This window comes from Schistocerca americana, chromosome 3 (genome assembly GCF_021461395.2).
Source record: "Schistocerca americana isolate TAMUIC-IGC-003095 chromosome 3, iqSchAmer2.1, whole genome shotgun sequence".
Lineage (NCBI taxonomy): Eukaryota > Metazoa > Arthropoda > Insecta > Orthoptera > Acrididae > Schistocerca > Schistocerca americana.
Window position 1 is genome coordinate 225,662,745 of NC_060121.1, and position 23,742 is coordinate 225,686,486.

General features: G+C 40.1%; 1 protein-coding gene across 1 annotated transcript in view; it reads left to right on the forward strand.

Annotated features, from left to right (window-relative positions):
- The window catches only part of LOC124605638 (iduronate 2-sulfatase), a 121,126-nt gene that overhangs the window by 41,937 nt on the left and 55,447 nt on the right, over positions 1–23,742 (forward strand). The gene's annotated exons all lie outside the window — the stretch shown is intronic.

The following is a 23,742-nucleotide window of genomic DNA, read 5'->3' on the forward strand; positions in this document are numbered from 1 at the left end:
TCAATGTCTGTTGTCATGACTATTTGATAAGGTCTCCAAATACTTGAACAATACTGTAGAATTAGTCACACTAATGTCCTGTGTATGACTTCCTATACAGATGCATTCAACTTTTTCCAGAACCCGTCCAACAAATTTAATTTGTCTGTTCGCCTATCCTAATACTTATTTCACATGATTGTCTGGTATTTGTGCACTGGTATTTATGTGTAAACTTACTTAGTTTCATACAGGGACTTTGTATTCATGAATACCAATGAGTAATTGTCTTTGATTGTTGTTACAGCCTACAGTGAAGTAACACAGAAGTCACAAAATTGTCTGTAATTGCATAACATCAGTGCAAATTTTTAATCTCCTGTTGGAGTTATTTATTTGCTCTTGGATCACTGCCATATAATCATATTATATAACTGAGCTTTCTGTCTAGGAAAGCCACTGTGCATCCTACATGTCCACTCCACGAAGGCACTTGTCGCAGTAGCTTAGGCTAGCTGAACTGATACAAACTGCAGGACCGTGACTGGCACTGACAGCTTTCTGATCACTACTAACTTAGAGTATCTTTCTTAGCTGACAGCAATGAGTTTATTCTATTGCCTGCTTTTGTATATAGAAGTTAATGGCTGGTTAATCTAACTCATCATCATCATCATCATCATCATCATAATCATCATCATCATCATCAGTGTTCTGCCAAAAGGCAGGTTTTCACATGGCAGTTCTCCAGGCTGTCTGGTCTTCTGCCATCCTCTTCAGGACTGCATAATTTCCTCTTCCCTTTATGTCATCTATCATCTTGTATCCTCTTAGTCTTCTCACACAAACCAATCCTTCCAAAATATCTGCTAGCAAGCATTCCCTTCTCAATGAATGTGCCAACCAGTTCTTTTCCCTTTCTCTTACAACCTTCAGCAGGCATCATCTCTCACCAACCCTTTCCAATACTCTTTCATTACTCACTCTTTCCATCCAGCATATTCTGTCCATTCTCCTCCACATCCACATATCAAATGCTTCTAACCTTTTTTCATCCTCTCATCTCAGCATCCATGTTTCTACTTCATATAGTGCCACACTCCAGACAAAACATTTGCCAAGTCTTTTCTTTAGTCCTTTATCTAATTTGCCACATAAGAGTCTCCTCTTTCTGTCAAATGCCTCCTACGCTATGGCAATTTGAGTTTTCACCTCCTGGTGACATCTCAAGTCTTCAGTTATTGTGCTTCCAAGATTTTTAAGTCCACTTACTTGGCTAATCATAGATTGTCCTATTTTAATACTGGACAGTCTTCATCTTATACTGATGACCATACTTTTTTTTGCTGTGTTTATTTGCATCCCATATTCCACACAAGCTTCATCCAGATCTTTCAGCATGTTATTCACTGTCCACTTACTTTCTGCCACTAATACCATGTCATCAGCAAATCTTATACATTCTATTCTCTTTCCACCAATACATATTCCTCTTTTCCCATCTAAGCCTTTTGCAATAATCTCTTCAAGGTAAATGTTAAATGACAGTGGGGAAAGGCAACAACCTTGTCTACCACCTTGACCAATGCTACCTCCTTCTGACATTTCATTTCCAATCCTTATCCTTACTTTCTGGTATAAATATAGATTCTGTATCAATCTTCTCTCTTTCCAGTCTACTCCTTTTCCCTCCAAAATATCCATCAGCTCGTTCCACTGAACTCTGTCAATAGCCTTTTCTAAATCTATAAAAACAGCAAAGATTTCTCTATCTTTTTCCACATATCTTTACCCTGTAGTTCTTAACAGGCCAATAGCATCTCTTTTGCCGTTCCTCTTCTAAATCTGAACTGCTCCTCTAAAATCCCTCTATCCAGCTTGCCATATAGCCTTCTATTCAACACTCTCAGCAAGACTTTAGCTGCATGAGAAATTAGACTGATGGTCCGGTGCTCTTCACATTTTTTAGTGTTTCTCTTTTCCTCTATTGGTATCATAACTGTTGCAAGGAAGTCCTCAGGCCATTCCCCTTTGTCATATATCTCGTTACAGAGGTAGACTATTTCTTTTTATGCCTTGTTTCCCAGACTCTTCAACAGTTCTGCTGGCAGATCATCAATTCCACATGCCTTCCTATTCTTCATCTCCTTCAGTGCCTTTTCTACTTCTACTTCCAAGATGGTAAATCCCTTTCCATCTTCTGGCACATATTACTCCTCTTCAACCTTAATTTCGCTTTGCATTTCATCCCCCTTATACAGACATTCAATATATTATTGTCATCTGTTCAAAACCTCCTGTGGTTCTTCTGCTAGAGTACCATCCACTCTTTCTATTTCCATGTTATTCCTCTTTCTTTTACATTCAAAAACTATCTCACTAGCCAGTCTATAAATCATTTCATACTTTCCCTCTTTCTCCATTTTCTCTATTTTGTCGCATTTCTGTTTCATCCATTTTTCTCTTGTTTCTTCAGTTTCTCTTCTTAATTCATTATTCAGTTTCCTGTACCTCTTTTTGCCTTCTTCAGTTTCTACACTTTTCCACTTTCTCCGCTCTTCCATCTTTTTCAACAAGTCTTCTGTTGTCTATTCTTTCCTGGTGCTTTGGGATACTCTAATTCCTAGTACTTCTCTGACAGAGTCCATGAGTCCTTCCCTCATTTTTATCCATTTGTCATTAACACTTTCATCAACACTATGTCTTTGCCATTTTTCCATAAATAGGTTCTCCAAATCTGATGCCTTTCCTACCTCTTTGAGTCTTTCTATGTTTAGTCTTTCCTTTGTTTTACCTCTACAGACTTTTTTCAACTTCACTTGTATTTCTCCCATTACTAGGTTGTGGTCTGGATTTATAAACACTCCTGGATAAGCTTTAGCATTCTTCAAACAGTTCCTAAACCTTTTTGTATCAGGATGTAGTCCAACTGATATCTTTCCCTATTCAAATTTGATATCCATGTGTATTGTCTCATTTGTGGTGTTCAAATAATGTGTTACCCACTGCTAATGAATTTTATTTACAGAAACTAATTAGTCATTCACCTCTCTGATTTCTTATTCCTAATCCAAATTTTCCTACTGCATCTTCATCTCTTCCTTCACCCACAACTGCATTCCAGTCCCCCATCATGACAACGCAGGCATTTCTATTTTCTTTCTCAATGAGTTCTTGTATTTATCATAATATTCTACATCTACATCTACATCTACATTTATACTCTGCAAGCCACCCAACGGTGTGTGGCAGAGGGCACTTTACATGCTGCTGTTCCAGTTGCGTATGGTTCGTGGGAAGAACGACTGCTGGAAAGCCTCCGTGTGCGCTCGAATCTCTCTAATTTTACATTCGTGATCTCCTCGGGAGGTATAAGTAGGGGGAAGCAATATATTCGATACCTCATCCAGAAATGCACCCTCTCGAAACCTGGACAGCGAGCTACACCACGATGCAGAGCGCCTCTTTTGCAGAGTTTGCCACTTGAGTTTGCTAAACATCTCCGTAACGCTATCACACTTACCAAATAACCCTGTAACGAAATGCGCCGCTCTTCTTTGGATATTTTCTATCTCCTCCGTCAACCCGATCTGGTACGGATCCCACACTCATGAGCAATACTCAAGTATAGGTCGAATGAGTGTTTTGTAAGCCACCTCCTTTGTTGATGGACTACATTTTCTAAGGACTCTCCCAATGAATCTCAACCTGGCACCTGCCTTACCAAGAATTAATTTTATATGATCTTTCCACTTCAGATCGTTCTGCACGCAAAGTCCCAGATATTTTACAGAAGTAACTGTTATGAGTGTTTGTTCCGTTATCATATAATCATACAATAAAGGATCCTTCTTTCCATTTATTCACAATACATTACATTTGTCTATGTTGAGGGTCAGTTGCCACTCCCTGCACCAAGTGCCTATCTGCTGCAGATCTTCCTGCATTTCACTACAATTTTCTAATGCTGCAACTTCTCTGTATACTACAGGATCATCCGCGAAAAGCCACATGGAACTTCTGTCACTATCTACTAGGTCATTTATATATATTGTGCAAGCAATGTTTCCATAACATTCCCCTGTGGCACGCCAGAGGTTACTTTAAAGTCTGTAGACGTCTCTTCATTGAGAACAACATGCTGTGTTCTGTTTGCTAAAAACTCTTCAATCCAGCCACACAGCTGTTCTGATATTCTGTAGGCTCTTACTTTGTTTATCAGGCGACAGTACGGAACTGTATCGAACACCTTCCAGAAGTCAAGGAAAATTGCGTCTACCTGGGAGCCTGTATCTAATATTTTCTGGGTCTCATGAACAAATAAAGCGAGCTGGATCTCACACAATCGCTGTTTCCGGAATCCATGTTGATTCCTACAGAGTAGATTCTGGGTTTCCAGAAACGACATGATACGCGAGCAGAAAACATGTTCTAAAATTCTACAACAGATTGACGTCAGAGATATAGGTCTATATATATAAGTGAAGATATTCATCCACTTCCTCATCTCTATGCTGGCTGGTTGGCATATATACCTGTATTAATACCAAATCTTTTGAACTACCCTTCAGAAGTATCATTGTCAATCTTCCATCAATATATTGTACCTTCATTACCTTATTTTTCAACTTTTGCCCTATCAGTATTCCTACTCCGTTTTCACCACTCCACTTCCTATCTCCCCATTCTCTCCCCATTCTCTCCCCATCTCACTTCACACAAACCAAGGGCATCTAATCTGTTCATTTTTATCTCCTGTTTTGCATTCTCTAGCTTAGCTGCTTGCAGTAGTGTCCTCACATTCCATGTTCCAATCCTTATCTTTCCTTCCTTCACTGCCCCTTTCTTCCTTTCAAATACGTCTACTCTCAATCCTGGAGATTTGAATGAGGGGAAGTTTTAGCCCCGGAATCTTTCACATGGAGAGACATACCGTGTACTGCTTGGGAATGTAAGGTGGTAGTTTTCCATTACTCTCCACATAGGCAGTAGGATACCCAGCCTAAAGTCAGCTGCTCACCATGAGTCAGATGCTGTCTGTAGCCACCCCTCTGGGGTTCAGTCACTACTTATACTCTTTTTGTACCCAAAGAGAAAAGGTGCCTCTTCCACCAGCTCCACCGTACCAAAGTCCATCTTCTCTACCTTCACTGCAATTGAGGTCTTCACCGTATCCCTGGCAAGAGACCTTCATGAGGTTCTATCACCCGGGGCAGGTGAACCAAGGTTTTTTAATGAGGTGTTACTCCTCCCCCTCCTCCTTTCTCAACCGGGCTTGGGACCAGCTATGGCAGAGCTTGAATAACTCCAAGAGCAGTAATTGCTCATGAAACATTAAGCAAAACTCACCACAGTGAGGACCACACAGAATGATGATCATAACACTAGTGTATGCAACACTGTATGCTTGGGCTGAGATTGTAATGACCGAAAACAAGTGAATAATGGTTCAATGTTGTATACCATGTACACTAGTGTATGCAACACTGTATGCTTGGGCTGAGATTGTAATGACCGAAAACAAGTGAATAATGGTTCAATGTTGTATACCATGTTTTAACTTCTATCTAATCTGCTTCGCTCTTCAGCCACCACAGTGAATGTCTTTTTGAACCATACATAAAATGATGTTATATGCACATAGTTATATTCAGACACTTATATTACAAGAAATGAAGCTACATAACGTATCTGAGTGTTGTATTACCCACATAAAAACAACATTTTTAACACTGTTGTTATTGTTGTTTTGAGGTCATCAGTCTGAAGATTGGTTTGATGTAGCTCTCCACAGCCCTCCACTCTCCACAGCCCTCCACTCTCCACAGCTCTCCACTCTCCACAGCTCTCCACTCTCCACAGCTCTCCACTCTCCACAGCTCTCCACACTAGTCTGTTCTGTACAGGTGTCATCATCTGCAAGTAACTACTGCAACCTACATCTGTTTGGATCTGTTTACTGTATTCATTTCTTGGTCTGCCTCAACAAACACCTAGAATATTTCTAGAACACTTTCCTCCAATACCATATAAACAGTTCCTTGATGCCTCAGAATGTATCCTGTCAGCCAGTTCCTTCTTTTAGTCAAGTTTTCTTATAACTTTCTTCTCTCCCCAATACTATTCAGTACCTCCTCATTAATTACTTGAGCTACCCATCTAATATTCAACATTCTTCTTTAGCACTACAGTTCAAAAGCCTCTTTTCTCTTCTTGTCTGAATATTTCTCTAGAAAAGACTTCCTAACGGTTAAATTTATATCCAATGTCAACAAATTCCTGTTTTTCAGAAATGCTTTTCTTGCCATAGACAGTCTGCATTTTATATCCTCTCTACTTCAGCCATCATCAGTTAGTTTATTGTCCAAACAGCAGTGCCTCATTTCATAATTTAATCCCTGCAGCAGTGCCTGATTTAATGTGACTACATTCCATTATCCTTGTTTTACTTTGGTTGATATCTTATAACACCTTTTCATAACAGTATCCAATCCATTCTCTGCTCTTCGAAGTCCATTGCTGCCTTTGAAAGAATTACACTGACAGTTGTTGAAACACTTGCACATTTCCATGAAATGTTACTTTCAGTATATTAAAATATGCGAAGAAATTCACAATGGTACTTATATTGTAACAGTGTCGTTCCAGTAAGTAAATATATAAACTTTATTTTATTCTCAGATTTAATTGAATACATTAATAGATTAGGCTCATTATTTAGCAGATCGTGAGTTGTTGTCAAGTATGAATGAAACAATAGTTGTTCTGTTCTCATAACTTAATGTTCAGGCTTTTCCAAAATCTCCTCATATAACCCCACAAAAATAGTTTCCATTACAAAACAAACATAGCAAGGTAATTAAAAACACAACTGTTGATATTTTGCAGTTTTTAAATGTACAATATTGCTGAATTAACTTTATAATGAAAAAGTTTTTTTGATAACAAAAGCATGCACTTGCAAAACAGAACTGGGACATGTAACTGAGCTAAAGAAGTGCAACAGAGAACTGCCTGCAGAGAACTGCCATCAGAGAACTCTTCATTCATAGAGGGATGCAGGTGATCCACAATAATGTTCACATAGTTCATTACTGTCATGGTGTCTTTGAATTCTGTCATAGGTCCCATAGAAGCCCAACTCAATGTACTCCATAGCATAATTCTGCTCTCACCGGCCTGCATCTGTGGCGGGTACACATTTCAAGCAGCCATTCACCTAGATGATGTCATGTAAGGTCCCAACCATCAATCTGGTGTAACTAGAAATTCGATTCATTCAACAGGTAACACATTTCTACTGATTCACAGTGAAAACTCTGTGATGCTGTGCCCCACTGAAATTATAACTGATGATGTCATTGGGTCAACACAGGAATGTGGAGGGGTCATTTGATGTGGAGCTTAATGTTCAATAATGGCCCTTGAACAGTGTGCTGTGAAACACTGTACCAGCATTGTACTCTTTTGTCAGATCTGCCACAGATTGGTGCTTATCCTCGATTACACAGAGAGGATCCTCTGACCACTAGATTTTGTGATGAGATGTGGACATCTACTACTCATTATTTCACCATCCTTCAACCACTCTCCATAGGTATTCACAACAATAGTACACAAAAAGCTGACCAGCTTTACCATTTCAGAGATTCTCATTTTCAGCTACAAGGCCACAACAACATGACCTTTGTCAAAACTCCTCGTATCAGTGGATTTCCAAGTTTGCAACCCATGTCTTTGCTATAAAAATTGCTCATTCATCTCTCTTCCACTTACATTCTTTCCTTACTATGTCACATGCCTGCAACACCACCAGGAAGCATTCAAACTCATGGTGGGCAGTGGTCATAATGTTTTGGTTCATCAGTGTATTTTCTTGTACAAGAAAATTAGAGAAATAATCCTTCCAGAAAGCTTAACTTTGAAAGATCAAAAACTTTTGAAAAAATGCCTTTTTTAACAACATAAAGCATTTGAAATACCAAGAGGATGATATGATTTTTCTAATTCAATACGTGAAAATTACTTGTAGAACTTTTTATTTAGAGTATAACTTACATAACATCCTTTATTTACTTTTTGAACTTCATTACTTTTACTTTAAATAATTCATATTTGATGAAATAAACTGTATGGCTGTAGTCAACAGGGTGAAAGCTCAATCTTGTATAATGAATTTCCACGTATAAATGTGTAAATACAATTTTTTTTAAATTTGTCGAATAGCATCTTGCAACTAACATTTTTAACAGAAGTTTAAAAAGAAAACTGGTTATTAATTTCATATACATTATCATTTTGATCAGTTTTATGTACCCCAGATGAAGTAATAGGACAACTAACATCAGAAAAAAATTATGTTTGCTTATTGTATGAGGAAGTGTCTAAAAAACATGCTCCAGTTAATTATAGATGGATAAGCAAAATATTATTGCTGCATAAATTCATTGTAAACATGTATAATGAATTACAAGATGGAAAGTGTTAGTGATCTGTTCATATTGCCAATCTGATCTTTATTCTGGTACTCTACAACTTGAAGTTTTGATTTCTTCTCCCTGAATTTTAATTGCTCTTCCAAATTTATCCTTGTTTCCTTTATCACTTGCTGAATGTACAGATCGAAAAACATCAGGTGTAGGCTGCATCCCTGTCTCACTCCCTTCTCAGTCACTGCTTTCTTTTATCCTTTGACTCTTTAACTGCTGTCTCATTTCTGTGTGAGCTCTATGCAATCTTTCACTCCCTGTATTTTATTTGTGCTGCCTTTAGAATTTCAAAGAGTGTATTCCAGCCAACATTCTCAAAAGCTTTCTCTAAGCCTACAAATGCTAGAAACATAGGTTTGCCTTTCTTAAACTTAACTTCTAAGGAAACTAATAGGGTCAGTAATGCCTTGCATGTTCCTACATTTTTGTGGAACCTAAATTGACCTTCTGCAAGGTTGGCTTTACAAATTTTGTAAATAATTGTGTCTGTATTTTGCAACCATGACTAATTAAGGTGATAGTTTGGTAATATTCACTCTTATCAGTACTTGCTTTCTTTGGAACTGTAATTATTACTTCGTTCTTGAAGAAGGTATTTTGCCTGTCTCATATATCTTGCACAGCAGATGGAATAATTTTGTCATTGCTGGCTTTTCCAAGGATCGCAATAATTCTAGGAATTATGTCTAGTCCCAAGTGTTTTGCTATGACTTAGGTCTTTTAATGCTCTGTCAAATTCTCAGTTGATACTGTCAGTCATTGCTCCCATCCCATCTCATCTTAATCTGCTTGTCCTTCCCTTTCTATAACACTATCTTCAACTTCCTTTCCATTGCAAATGTCCTCTGTAGATTACTAGCACATTGCAGCTTTCCATTCATTGCTTGGAACTTGCTTGTCATCTGAGCTCTTGATACTCATACAGTTGCTTTTCGTTTCTCCAGAGGTCTCTTAAATCTTTCTATATGTGAAATTTATCTTTCACCTAGTTATACAAGCTTCTATAGACCTGCATTTGCCCTCTAGCCATTACTGCTTAGCCATTTTGCATTTTCTGCCAGTCTATTTTTTTAAGATAACTGTATCCCATTTTTCCTGCTTCATTTGTTGCATTTTTATATTTTCTTTTTTTTAAAAAAAAATTACATTCAACATCTCTTGTGTTATCCACATGTTTCTACTGGACCTTTTCTTTTTACCCATTTGGTCCTCTACCACCTTCATAATTTCATCTCGAACCTTTCAATAATCTCTGTTTTTTTTCATGTTATCAAGGTCCCATCTCCTTAATCACCTACTGTTTCACAATTTTTTCAGTTTTAGTCTACAGTTCATAAGCAATAAATTATGGTCAGAGTCTACACCTGCTCCTGGAAATGTCTTACAGTTTAAAATCTTGCTTGTTCCAAAATCTCTGCTTTACCTTTATATTACCAATGTAAAGCCTTCCAGCATCTCCAGCTCTCTCCCAAATGTACAACCTTCTTTCAGGTTCATTAAACCAAGTGTTAGCAATGATTAAATTCTGCTCTGTGCAAAATTCTACCAGGTGGCTTCATCTTTTATTCCATTCCTCCAGTCCATATTCTCGTACTATTTTTCCTTCTCTTCCTTTTACTACTATCAAATTCTAGTTCTGTGTCACAATTAAATTTTTGTCTTCAATAAGCATCTGAATAATTTCTTTTATCTCATTTTACATTCTTTCTGTCTCTTCTCCATCTGTGGAGCCAGCTGAAATATAACCTTGATGACTTCATGTCTATCTTGGCTATCATAATGCATTTCCTTTGCTGTACATAGTAGCTTACTCAAATTCTGCTTTCTTAGTTATTATTTGACCTACTCCTGAATTACACTAATGAACACTCACTAGTTGATATGCAGCAAGGGAAGTCAGACTATGTTCAGAGTGAAGACACTTCAACTGTCAAAATTTTTTCAGAAAATTGTAAAAGTATTTGTAACAAAGTTCCCAAGTTTCCTGCCCTCCAGGAGAGTTCTCACAGTCAAATCATTCTTGGGAACAAGAGCTGACTTAAACCCAAAGTGGAAAGCTCTAAGATATTTAGGAAGTCATGGAACATGTATCAGAAAGACAGATTAGAGGCCATTGGAGGGGGAGTGTTCATTGCACTCCCTACTGACATCATAGTTGAGTGTGACAGTGATGTTATCTGGTAATGTATATTAGATGTAGCTGAAACCAAGTTAATTGTTGGATGTTTTTATCGGCTACTCCATTCTGGCGTGACAGTTCTAGAGTAATTTGAAGAATGTCTGTGGTCAGTGATGCGTAAATACCCAGGTCTTACATTTACTAGTTGGAGGCAACTTGAATCTACTGAGTATAGACTGGGATGTCTGTGGATTTATTGCGGGGAGGTGCAAACAGACCGTCATGTGAAATTCTTTTAAACACATTTTCTGAAAACTATCTTTAGCAGATAGTTTGGCAGCCAACATGCAATAGAAATGTCTTACACCTTGTAGCTACAATTAGGCCAGACCTTATTGACAATGTCATTATAGAAGTGGGGATTAGCAAACATGATGTCATTATCGCAATATGACTACAAAAGTTAATAAATCAGTTGAAAATGCTAGGAAAGTGTTTCTGCTAGACAGAGCAGATACGCAGTTGCTAGTATCTCACTTAGACAGTGAACTGACATTGCTTAGTTCCAGTAAGATGGGCATAGAGAAATTATGGGCAAAGTTTAAGCAGATTTTAAATTGTGGTCTGAATAGCTATGTGCCTACTAAGTGGATTAAGGATGGAAAAGGATTACCACAGTTTAGACATTGAATTGACATCACTTATTCCTAGTAAAATGGACATAGAGGAATAATGGGTGAAGTTTAAGCAGATTGTAGATCATGGTATGGAGAGTCATGTGCCTACTAAATGGATTAAGGATCGAAAAGGCCCACCATGTTTTAACAATGACATTCAGAAAATTCTGAGGAAAAAAAGCCTGCTGCACTCTCACTTCGAAAGGCAACACACAAATAATGACATGCAAAGTTTAGCAGAGATCTTTGCATCTGTGAAAAGATCCATGCATGAAGTGTACAACAGTTGCCACTGTCATACCTTAGTAAAAAATCTGGCAGAGAAGCCTAGAAAATTCTGATTCTATGTAAAATCACTAAGTGGTTCTAAGGCTCCCATGTTGATCAAGCCAGTGTGGCAGTTGAAGACAGCAAAACGAAAGCCGAAGTTTTAAATTTCGTGTTCAAGAAATTGGTCACACAGGAGAATCATACAAACAAACATCATTTGAACATCAAACAGACTCTCTTATGGATGACATAGTAATAAGCATCCCTAGTGTAGAGGAACCACTGAAACAGATAAGTCACCAGCTCCAGATGGAATCCCATTTTGGTTGTACAAAGAGTACTCTGTGGCACTGTCCCCTTACCTAGTTTGCATTTATTATAAATCTCTCACACAGTCTCAATCAACTGGAGAAAAGCACAGGTGACTCCTGTACATGAGAAGGGTAAAGGAACAGACCCAAAAAATTGCAGACCAATATCCTTAACTTTCGTTTGCTGCGGAATCCTTGAATATATTCTCTGTCCGAATATAATAATTTTTCTTGATACCAAGAAACTTATGTCCATGAATCAGCATGGTTTTAGAAAACATCCATTGTATGAATCTCAGCTCTTGCCCTTTCCTCACACATGGTATATTGTGAAGTGTGGATGAAAGGCAAGAGGCAGATTCCATATTTCTAGATTTCCAGAAAGCATTTGACATGGTGCCCCATTGCAGGCTTTTAATGAAGGTGTGACTAGCTTGGAGACTTACTAAGTAATAGAATCCAGTATGTTGTTCTTGACTGCAGGTATTCATCAGAGACAAGGGTATCATCAAGAGTGCCCCAGGGAAGTTTGGTAGGACCACTGTTGTTCTCTATATATGTAAATGATTTGGTGGACAGTTTGAGCATCAATCTGTGGTTGTTTGATAATGATGTTGTGCTGTACTGTGAGGAGTCAAAGTTGAATGAGTGTAGCAGGATATAGGATGATATAGACAAAATTTCTAGTTGGTGTGATGAATGGCATCCAGCTCTAATTGTAGAAGAATATAAGTTAATGAGGATGTTTAGGAAAAACAAACCCGCAATGTTTGGATGCAGCATTAGTAGTGTCATTTAGATATCTGGGTGTAATGCTGCAAAGCAAGCAATGTAAAATGGAATGAGCATGTGAGGACTGTGGAAGGGAAGGCTAATGGTTGACTTTGGTTTATTGGGAGAATTTAAGGAAAGTGTGTTTCATCTGTAAAGGGGACTACATATAGGACATTGGTGTGACGTATTCTTGGGTACTGCTCCAGTATTTGTGATCTTTACCAGGTCAGATTGAAAGAAGGCAGCAAAGTAATTTAGAAGCAAGCTGCTAGATTTGTTACCAGTAGATCTGAAGAACATTTGTTACATAGGTGCTTCCGGGCTCAAATGGGAGTCCCCGGAGGGAAAGTGAGATTCTTTTTGAGGAATGCTTTTGAGAAAATTTAGAAAACTGGCATTTGAAGCTGATTGCAGAACAGTTCTACAGCTGCCAAAGTACATTGTGTTTGAGGACCACAAACATAAGATAAGAGGAATCAGGGCTCATAAAGAGGCATATAGAGAGTCATTTTCCCCTCGCTCTATTTGTGAGTTGAACAGGAAAGGAAGTGACTAGTAGTGGTACAGGGTACCCTCTGCCATGCACTGTATTGTGGCTTGTGGAATATCGATGTAGATGTAGATTTAATCACCAGATCACAAGTTGTGTTCTAAGTGCCATCACAGTTCAACAGTCTCTACTATATCTAACTTCAACCTAACGATTTACCTTTTTAAATTCTCTTGTCTCCTTACCAGATTAAATGATCTAACACTCCACACTCTGACATGTAGAGTGCCCATTTTGTTTTTCCTGATGACAATATATCTTCCTGAGTAGTACCTGCCCAAGGATCCAAATGGGAGACTATTCTACCTTCAGAATATTTTGCCAAAGAAGATTGACATACTTCTGATACCAAAGTGATAACACAGCCACAGAACTCCTTTAATCCAGAATTACTAGAAATCAAATCAATTATATATATAGAGCACATGCAAAGGTACCTTGATGTTTCTTCTTGTCAGGTAATAACATCAAGCTAGTTTTCATACATTATTCAGTATATGGAAAATTTCTCTATGCTTTCTTTTCAACTAATATCTTGTATTTACATTTACAGCCGGTTGAAGGGCATTATGTTCAGTGATACCACTGCATGTTTATTTGGGATTTATTAGAACATGTGTGATTATGCAAATGTATTACTTACATTTCTATTTGTAATTTCAAGTTATAGGGCACAATGATTCTACACTCCTGGAAATGGAAAAAAGAACACATTGACACCGGTGTGTCAGACCCACCATACTTGCTCCGGACACTGCGAGAGGGCTGTACAAGCAATGATCACACGCACGGCACAGCGGACACACCAGGAACCGTGGTGTTGGCCGTCGAATGGCGCTAGCTGCGCAGCATTTGTGCACCGCCGCCATCAGTGTCAGCCAGTTTGCCATGGCATACGGAGCTCCATCGCAGTCTTTAACACTGGTAGCATGCCGCGACAGCATGGACGTGAACCGTATGTGCAGTTGACGGACTTTGAGCGAGGGCGTATAGTGGGCATGCGGGAGGCTGGGTGGACGTACCGCCGAATTGCTCAACACGTGGGGCGTGAGGTCTCCACAGTACATCGATGTTGTCGCCAGTGGTCGGCGGAAGGTGCACGTGCCCGTTGACCTGGGACCGGACCGCAGCGACGCACGGATGCACACCAAGACCGTAGGATCCTACGCAGTGCCGTAGGGGACCGCACCGCCACTTCCCAGCAAATTAGGGACACTGTTGCTCCTGGGGTATCGGCGAGGACCATTCGCAACCGTCTCCATGAAGCTGGGCTACGGTCCTGCACACCGTTAGGCCGTCTTCCGCTCACGCCCCAACATCGTGCAGCTCTCCTCCAGTGGTGTCGCGACAGGCGTGAATGGAGGGACGAATGGAGACGTGTCGTCTTCAGCGATGAGAGTCGCTTCTGCCTTGGTGCCAATGATGGTCGTATGCGTGTTTGGTGCCGTGCAGGTGAGCGCCACAATCAGGACTGCATACAACCGAGGCACACAAGGCCAACACCCGGCATCATGGTGTGGGGAGCAATCTCCTACACTGGCCGTACACCACTGGTGATCGTCGAGGGGACACTGAATAGTGCATGGTACATCCAAACCGTCATCGAACCCATCGTTCTACCATTCCTAGACCGGCAAGGGAACTTGCTGTTCCAACAGGACAATGCACGTCCGCATGTATCCCGTGCCACCCAACGTGCTCTAGAAGGTGTAAGTCAACTACCCTGGCCAGCAAGATCTCCAGATCTGTCCCCCATTGAGCATGTTTGGGACTGGATGAAGCGTCGTCTCACGCGGTCTGCACGTCCAGCACGAACGCTGGTCCAACTGAGGCGCCAGGTGGAAATGGCATGGCAAGCCGTTCCACAGGACTACATCCAGCATCTCTATGATCGTCTCCATGGGAGAATATCAGCCTGCATTGCTGCGAAAGGTGGATATACACTGTACTAGTGCCAACATTGTGCATGCTCTGTTGCCTGTGTCTATGTGCCTGTGGTTCTGTCAGTGTGATCATGTGATGTATCTGACCCCAGGAATGTGTCAATAAAGTTTCCCCTTCCTGGGACAATGAATTCACGGTGTTCTTATTTCAATTTCCAGGAGTGTATTTATAAATGTAGAGTAAGTTAACTGTATATCTCATCTCACACATTGCACATCATTAACACATTCTGCTACTATATATCAGTTCAGTTGCAAATGATAAAACATGTTTTGGGACAGAAAACAATTCATTAGGCATTAGTATGGGTTTCACTTAGTTTTAAGTAATCTTCTCACAACCAAATCTTGCAACAATATTAATTTATTTATGGTTTCTGTTGTATTCACCAAAACAAGTATGGTACCACACAAGCAAGGTAGGAGGAAGTGAACCCCCTACTGCAGAAACTGCATAATGGAAGCTTGCCTGCACACTGGCAACTGGACTGATCATAGGGTGATATAACTAGAACATAGATAAGTTGGACAATTCAATGGTAAAAATTTATTAAAATAATTTACAGTGAAATATTCAACTTTGGATTATGTATGCTGCATGCCTCTGTAGTTGAAGTCTAACCTAACCTAACCTAACACAGTGAAAGAGAACTAGCTAGTATGTAAAAGTACAATCTGGGCTGCTAGTTCAGGATCAAGTATCTGAACAACACTGTGATGCTTGACAGTTACTTTCTATCATTATTTAATAGCAGCTGGCTTTAATTATGTCTAGAACAATGGCAAGTGATGATCACAATCAGCTGGAGGTGACTGTGGTATTGTTACGACGACTTTTGCTGGTGATGAGCTGGCAAATTATACCTATGCATGTGCGTTTATCCACAAATGGCGGAAGTATGTCCATTTGTAATCTAATTGGTAGCTGCAGAAAGTACTGTCTTGTGTCAGTGCCTTCTGTGGTGGCTGTCATTACTATAAGCAGGTGGAGCGGACATTCTGAAGCATAATTAAGTTCCTGTTTATGACCACCATCTATGATTGGACCTTTGAGACTGCCTGGCTGATGATGACCTCTGTAGTTACTGCTGTGTGCTATGCATGACTGCTTACACAGCAGTTTTTCCACTTACAACATCTTCATTACATAACTACTATTTCCAACAATCACTCTCTTGTAACCACTAACGACTAGCTAATTCACTCACTAGCTACTTTGGCCTAACACCAGCCCTTACGTAAAATTTTTACAGTGCATCATATTTTTTGTATTATTACAATTATTATTTCATGTTAACTACAATCAGAAAATATTGATGCAAATAATTCCACATATAGCATTAAGATCAACAGAAAATGAAAATATGTTTTCAATTAGCTGTTTTATCAGTTGCAAAACCTTTATATGCACCATTTAATAAAATAAACACTGTAGGAAAAAATAGATTGCTACTTACCATGAAGAAGACACATCAAGTTGCAGACAGGCACAATTAAAAGACACTCACATGTAGCTTTCAGCTACAGCCTTCAACAGTAAAAAAAAACACACACACACACACACACACACACACACTCACACACACACACACACACACACACACACACACACACACAGGCAAGCAAGCAAGCACACCTAACGCACACATGACCACCATCTCCAGCATCTCAGGCCAGCAACATCATGTGAGATGCAAGCAGCAATCTGGAGGGGATGAGGAACGGAAAGGGGAAGGGATAGTAGTGTACAAGCGAGGAGAAAGGTGAATGCTGTCTGGTGAAGTGTGCAGGGACTAGACTCCAACAGGTGCAGTGTCAGGAGGTTGTGGGGCAGGAAGATGGGGAAAAAAAGGAACAAAAAATGAGAAGAGTGGGGAAAGACAGGTGGATGCATTGACAGATGGCTATAAATAAACAGAGTGGGAGATGAGAATGGAGAGGAGATGATAGGACATAGGGCGTGGAAACTGTTGAGTGGAGGGTGTAGGGTTACTGTAGGTTGAGGCCAGGATAATTATGGGAGTGGAGAATGTGTTGTAAGGATAACTCCCATCTGTGCAGTTCAGAAATTCTGGTTGTGGTGGGAAGGATCCTGATGGCTCGTGTAGTGAAGCAGCCATTAAAATCAAGTGCTTTATGTTCAGCTGCATGTTGTGCCATAGGCTGGTCTACTTTGCACTTGCCAGAGTTTGGCAGTGGCCATTCATCCTGGTGGGCAGCTGGTTGGTAGTCATACCAATATGAAAATCTGTGCAATGATTGCAGCAGAGCTGGTAAATAGCATGGTTGCTTTCACAGGCGGCCTGACCCTGATGGGGTAGGATAAACCTATGATACAACTAGAATAGGAAGTTCTGGGGGGGTTGAGCAGGTTTTGCACCTGGGTCTTCCACAGGGATATGATCATTGTGGCAAGGGGTTGTGATTGGGAGTGTCATACAGATGGACTAGGATGTTGTGGAGGTTGGGTGGGTGGCAGAACATCACTTTAGGAGGGATGGGAAGTATTCAGGTAGGATGTCCCACATTTCAGGGCATGACAATAGGTAATGAAAATCCTGGTGAAGGATGTAGTTCAGTTGTTCCAGTCTGGGGCGGTACAGGTGATGAAGGGGCACTCCTTTTTGGCTGGTTTTTGCAGAGGATTGGGCTTGTGAGGGGAAATGGCACGGGAGATCTGTTTGTGGACTAGATCTGCGAGATAGCACCTGTCTGTGACGGCCTTGGTGATAACCTCAGCATACTGAGCAAAGGCGTTTTTGTCACTGCAGATACACTGTCCCAAGGTAGCCAATCTATATGGAAGGGATTTTGTGGTGTGAAAAGGATGATAGATGTCAAAATGTAAGTACTGTTGGTGGTTCATGGATTTAATGTGAACAGAGGTGTGGATGGAGCCATCAGAGAGGAAGTGGTCAGCATCTAGGAAAATGGCACACTGGGTTGAGGAGGACTATGAGGAGTGGATGGGAGATATTGTGTTGAGATTGTAAAGGGTGTCATAGGGGTGAGGAGGGAAATGGATTCAGGGGAGAAGTTCTGGGAAGGGCCTAAGGCCTTCAGCAGGGATTGAAGTTTTGTTGGACTTCTGGGGTGGGTTCACTCTGGCAAAGTTTATAGGTGGGGGAGTCAGAAAATTGCCAGAGACCTTCTTCCAGGTAGTCAATGTGATTCATCACAATAGTGGAACCTTTTTCTGCAGGTATGCTGATTAGGCCAGGATTTGTTTTGAGGTTGCGTATGGCTGTACTTTCTTCTATTGAAAGGCTGGTTTTCTGAGTAAGGGACATGGGGAAGGATGGTGAGGTTAAGTTGGAGGTAAGAAATTTCTGGGAGGTGATCAGCAAGTGGTTGGGTGGGAGTGGTGGAGGAGCATGGTTGGATGGTGGTGTGAACTGGAAGAGGCAGGGTTCAGTGGAATTAGGGTGGTTTTGGTTGGAGGGATTGGTGGCCAAGAAGTGCTTCCATTGCAGTGATCAGGAGAAGGAGAGTAGGTCTTTGACAAGTCCAGCATTGTTAAATTTGAGTGTAGGGCTAAAGGTGGAGCCTTTGGATAGGACTGAAACTTCTCTGGAGCTGAAGGTTTTCGTGGGAAGGTTAACAACAGTGTTACGGGAATGTTTTGGTTCTCGGTTTGGTGGAGGGTTGGTAGGGAGTTTTGGAGGATGTGGCAAGTTTAAAAGGTCAGCTAGGAGGGGTTTAGCTGCTGTGAGGGGTGGACAAAGAGGAACACTTTCGGTACGATAGAGGTTGGATAGTGGTGCCCCGAGGCAGCAGTAGGATAATTTACGGAGGTTGTGTTTGGAATGTTCCTCCAGGTACTAGAAGGCAAGGGATTCAGTTTCAGAGATGTGATGTATGGAGTAGAGATTGCAGAGTAGTAGAATCTTGAGGAGGAAACAGTGGTGGTTCTAGGATGCCTGTGCCATGAAGATGTGTTTTTGCAGTACCAGGTTTTTCAGGGCTGGGGATTGGCAGAACATGAAAAGGTGAAGGTCATTGCAAAAGGAGGAGCGGGATCCAGAGAAAGAAATCTTCACAAGTGGGCTGTTTGGGGGAATTCCATGGTTTAGGCAGCATTTGTGGAACAGGCTTTGGGACTGGGTTTTAGTCAGGGAAAGGGATACTTTTCTAAACTGCTGCAGAAAGATGGAGCAAGGTTTCATTGTGGCAGGAATGCTGCAAAGGAAAAGGGAACATTGCATAAAAGGGCAGAATAGGTGTTCACATTACTAGAGTTCAGTATGATTTGGAAAGCTATTATTGTATAACATATAGGTTCATAAAAGAGTCTATTTTACAATTAATATTGAAATATCAAAATTTTCACTAAAAATAAATTAGTACAGGGTGTCCATAAAGTCAGCCATCTTTTCAAAATATCATAACTTGTTAATTATTAGAGACAGAGCATTGTGATTTGTTGTAAAATGATTTTTTCTGTAATGTCAGAATTTCAGAGTGGGCCCCCACTTGTCACTTGTAGAACATCGAGATGATATTTGAGATCTGCCCATGTGAAGGTCAGTATTGCAGCATAAACAGTTTTGATTGCTTCATTGGTTAGTGCACACAGGGTAGCAATCTCATTGACTGGTGATGAGCATGTGTAATGCTTGAAGTAAACACATAAAAAGAAAAAGAAGTCTAATGGCATGGCACACGTTGGGCCCATCATGGACCACTTCTCAGGAAATGTGTCATTCAGTACATCCTGCATGTTCATACTCCAATGTAAGCATGAACCAACATGCTGGAAGATGATGGATGGCAGCAGCTTTTCAATCTGTGGTAGCAGAATCTGTTCGAACATCTCCAGGTAAATATTTTCCATTGTGTTGTTTGATGCAAATACAACTGGGCCTATCATTCTGTGCACACCAAACATTAAGCTCCAAGCTATCATAGGTATTTTCATTTTTGAAGCCCCAAATCCAAATGTTGTGGCAGTTCACATGTCAATAAGTGTCACTGGAAACAGGCCATTTTTCAGGCAGTCATGTCTGCATCTATAGACGTCAGTATGCAACACACGAATGCGTACCACAGGGGATAATTGTTCGGCTGCAGTGTATCATTTAGACTTCATACACATAGATGTAAATACTTTTGTAACACTTTATTGACAGTTGATCTTGCCTCCTGTAATTAATGCGATGCACAACAGACTGACTTCCGGAGGCTGCACAGCTTGTGCTCTGTCAACATACACCTGAGACACAAGTGGACCTCCACTTCAAATGTCTTTACCACAGCCTTTCCCTTTAAAGTTTCTGAAATTGATGTATTTCAAGTCAAATCTGCAATAAAAGACAAAAGAGAAAACTTTGAGATCTGCTAAATGTTTTATAACAAAGCACAATTCTCTGTCGGTAATAGTTCCAAAGTTATGAATTTTTATATGATGACAGAACTTTGTGGATACCCCGTATTTCAGCTCCCCATGACAATGGCAAATCTAATGCTAAATCTTTATCATTTTATACAAACATGGCTTTCCAAATCATACTGAGGTCTAGTAACATGAACATTGTTTACACAATGGACAATTAATTAAATCATTTCATAGAATTCTATTAAAACATTTCCTTTTGTGGATTAATTGTTATATTTAATGTTATTATAAAATAATTATTGTAGGTTGAAACTTGGACATGCACTTGTTTTTACGTAGCAAAATTACAGTGTATCATGATGTATAGTAATCAGATGTATATTACAGTACAGTAAGTGAACCTTGGTTGTCTCAAGTGACATTTCAAGATACACTATGTAATCAAAAGTATGTGGACACCTGGCTGAAAATGATGTACAAGTTCATGGTGCCCTTCATTGGTAATTCCGGAATTCAATTTGGTTTTGGCCCACCCTTAGCCCAGAGTGCTGCACTGAGTGGAGGTATCGATGTTGGTCAGTGAGGCCTGGCATGAAGTCGGCATTCCAAAACATCCCAAAGGTGTTCTATAGGATTCAGGTTAGGACTCTGTGCAGGCCAGTCCATTACAGGGATGTTATTGTTGTGTAACCACTCTGACACAGGCCATGCGTTATGAATAAGTGCTTGCTTGTGTTGAAAGATGCAGTTTCCATCCTTGAATTGCTCTTCAACAGTGGGAAGCAAGAAGGAGTTTAAAACATCAATGTAGGCCTGTGCTGTGATAGTGCCATGCAAAACAACAAGGGGTGCAAGCCCCGTCCATGGAAAACATGATCACGCCATAACACCATCACCTTTGAATTTTACTGTTGGCACTACATACGCTGGCAGATGATGTGCACTGGGCATTCACCATACCTACACCTTGCCATCAGATTGCCACATTGTGTACCATGATTTGTCACTCCACAAGTTTTTCCACTGTCCAGTTGTCCAATGTTTATGCTCCTTACACCAAGTGAGGCATTGTTTGGCATTTGCCAGCGCGATATTTGGCATATGAGCAGCCGCTCAACCATGAAATTCAAGTATTCTCACCTCCTGCCTAACTGTCATAGTACTTGCAGTGAATCCTGATGCAGTTTGGAATTCCGGTGTGATGGTCTGGATAGATGTCTGACTGTTACACATTATGACCCTCTTCAACTGTCTGCTGTCTGTCAGTCAACAGACGAGGTCCGTCTGTATGCATTTGTGCTGTACATGTCTCTTCATGTGTCCACTTCACTATCACATCAGAAACAGTGGACCTAGGGATGTTTAGGAGCATGGAAATCTCATGTGTAAATGTATGACACAAGTGGCAACCAATCACCTGACCATATTCGAAGTCTGTGAGTTCCGTGGAGCTTCCCGTTCTGCTTTCTCACAACGTTTAATGACTACTGAGGTTGCTGATGTGGAGTACCTGACAGTAGGTGGCAGCGCAATGCACCTAACATGAAAAATGTATGTTTTTGGGGGTGTCTGGATACTTTTGATCACATAGTGTACGTTGCACTTAGCACATTGACTGCAAAGTTTTGTGTCCACCCCTGCTATGAATACATAATCCATAAACAAAACAAAGCTCATTGTGAGGTGACCCAAGAAGAAATGCCAATAATGGTAACCAGAAATTCCACGTCCATAACAGGTTCAATATCCATATGGAGGCTAGGAATGATTTGTTAATACACATGCAGTGTAGTTTTCCATGACAGCCTGCTTAGCCCCTTGCTGTCAGTGGCAAAGCCCAAGTAATCCACCTTTTGCACCACTGGTAGCACTCTTCACTCCTGAGCTGCAACATCTATGAAATGCTATCAGCACTGTACAGTAGTGGGGATATGGAACCAAGTACAAGGTATCTGATGCTGGGAGGAAAGAAACCACACTTTTCCAGCTGACAAGTAGTAGTAGTAGTAGTAGTAGTAGTAGTAGCTTTATTCATCCGTAGATATCTTTTTACAAGGATATAGGACACATCAAAAGTACTTATAAATTTAGATCAATTTAAAATAAGCTAGTTCATACACACATATATTTACAGACTTCTAGTTGGAGACGATGATTAGATTTACTCCTGGTATATAATACTTCTTTTACAAATAACTTATTAAATAATGTAATGCTACACTGTTCACTCACATCTTATTGTCAGTCACTGCACACACTATACACACATTGTTTCATAACACTTCACACACTATATACACACACACACACACACACACACACACACACACACACACACACACACACACACTGGTGATCTCTGGGCCATTTTCTGTACCACAACTACCAATTTGCTATCCTGAAAAACTGAGTCAGCATCTCTCCATAATGAGTGAGATGTTGAGATCAGAAAGAGGAAGAGGTGTTAGTATTGTGCTATCCATAGCTTGGGGGTAAGTATTTCTGGAAAGGAAAAAAAGAAGGAAAAAACATAAAGTGAAGGAGTTATGTGGGATGTTGGATATTTTATAATCATTATTATTATTTATTTGTATAACATTTTTTTATCAAACCCATACTCTGTTTTAGCTAAGTAATCCTTCAGTGCATAAAAGGTACTGCATAACAATACTTTTTAGCTGCCTTTTTAAATATGTATATTTTTGCAATTTCTTTAAACTCTTTTGGTAATTTATTGTACAGTTTTATTCCTTAGTATAAAATGCGGTTTTGAGTTTTATGTTTATTTTTTCTTGGTAAATGTAAATTGAGTCTATCTCTTGTTGCATGGTCATGGACAGAGCTGGTTGTGCTGTAATTACCAAAGTATTTTTGATGTGTACAACTGACTGATAAATGTATTCACATGGAGCAGTTAAAATCCCCAGTGTTTTGAACAGATCTTTACAGTGAGCACAACATCCTGTAAATCTATCTTCAAATAATAGTTTAGTCAACAACTTCTCCAGGTGAGGCAATGGATAGAGATTAACATTAGACAGCAAATTAATGGTGATCTTAAAATGACCAAAGGTAAGTAACAACTCATTTAGTAGGCAGCTACTAGTGACTGGTGGAGACCAGCGACATAATACTTTGGTCCCACCCAGGGAAATAACGCCTTGATCCTGTAGCTGTGCAGTTACACCTGAATAGCCTCATGAACCACAAATAGAAGTGAGTGAGCCAACAAAATTTAGGCACTGCAGAAGGCTTTGAAGAAATGTTAGCCATAAAGTTATGTGCGACTTGATCA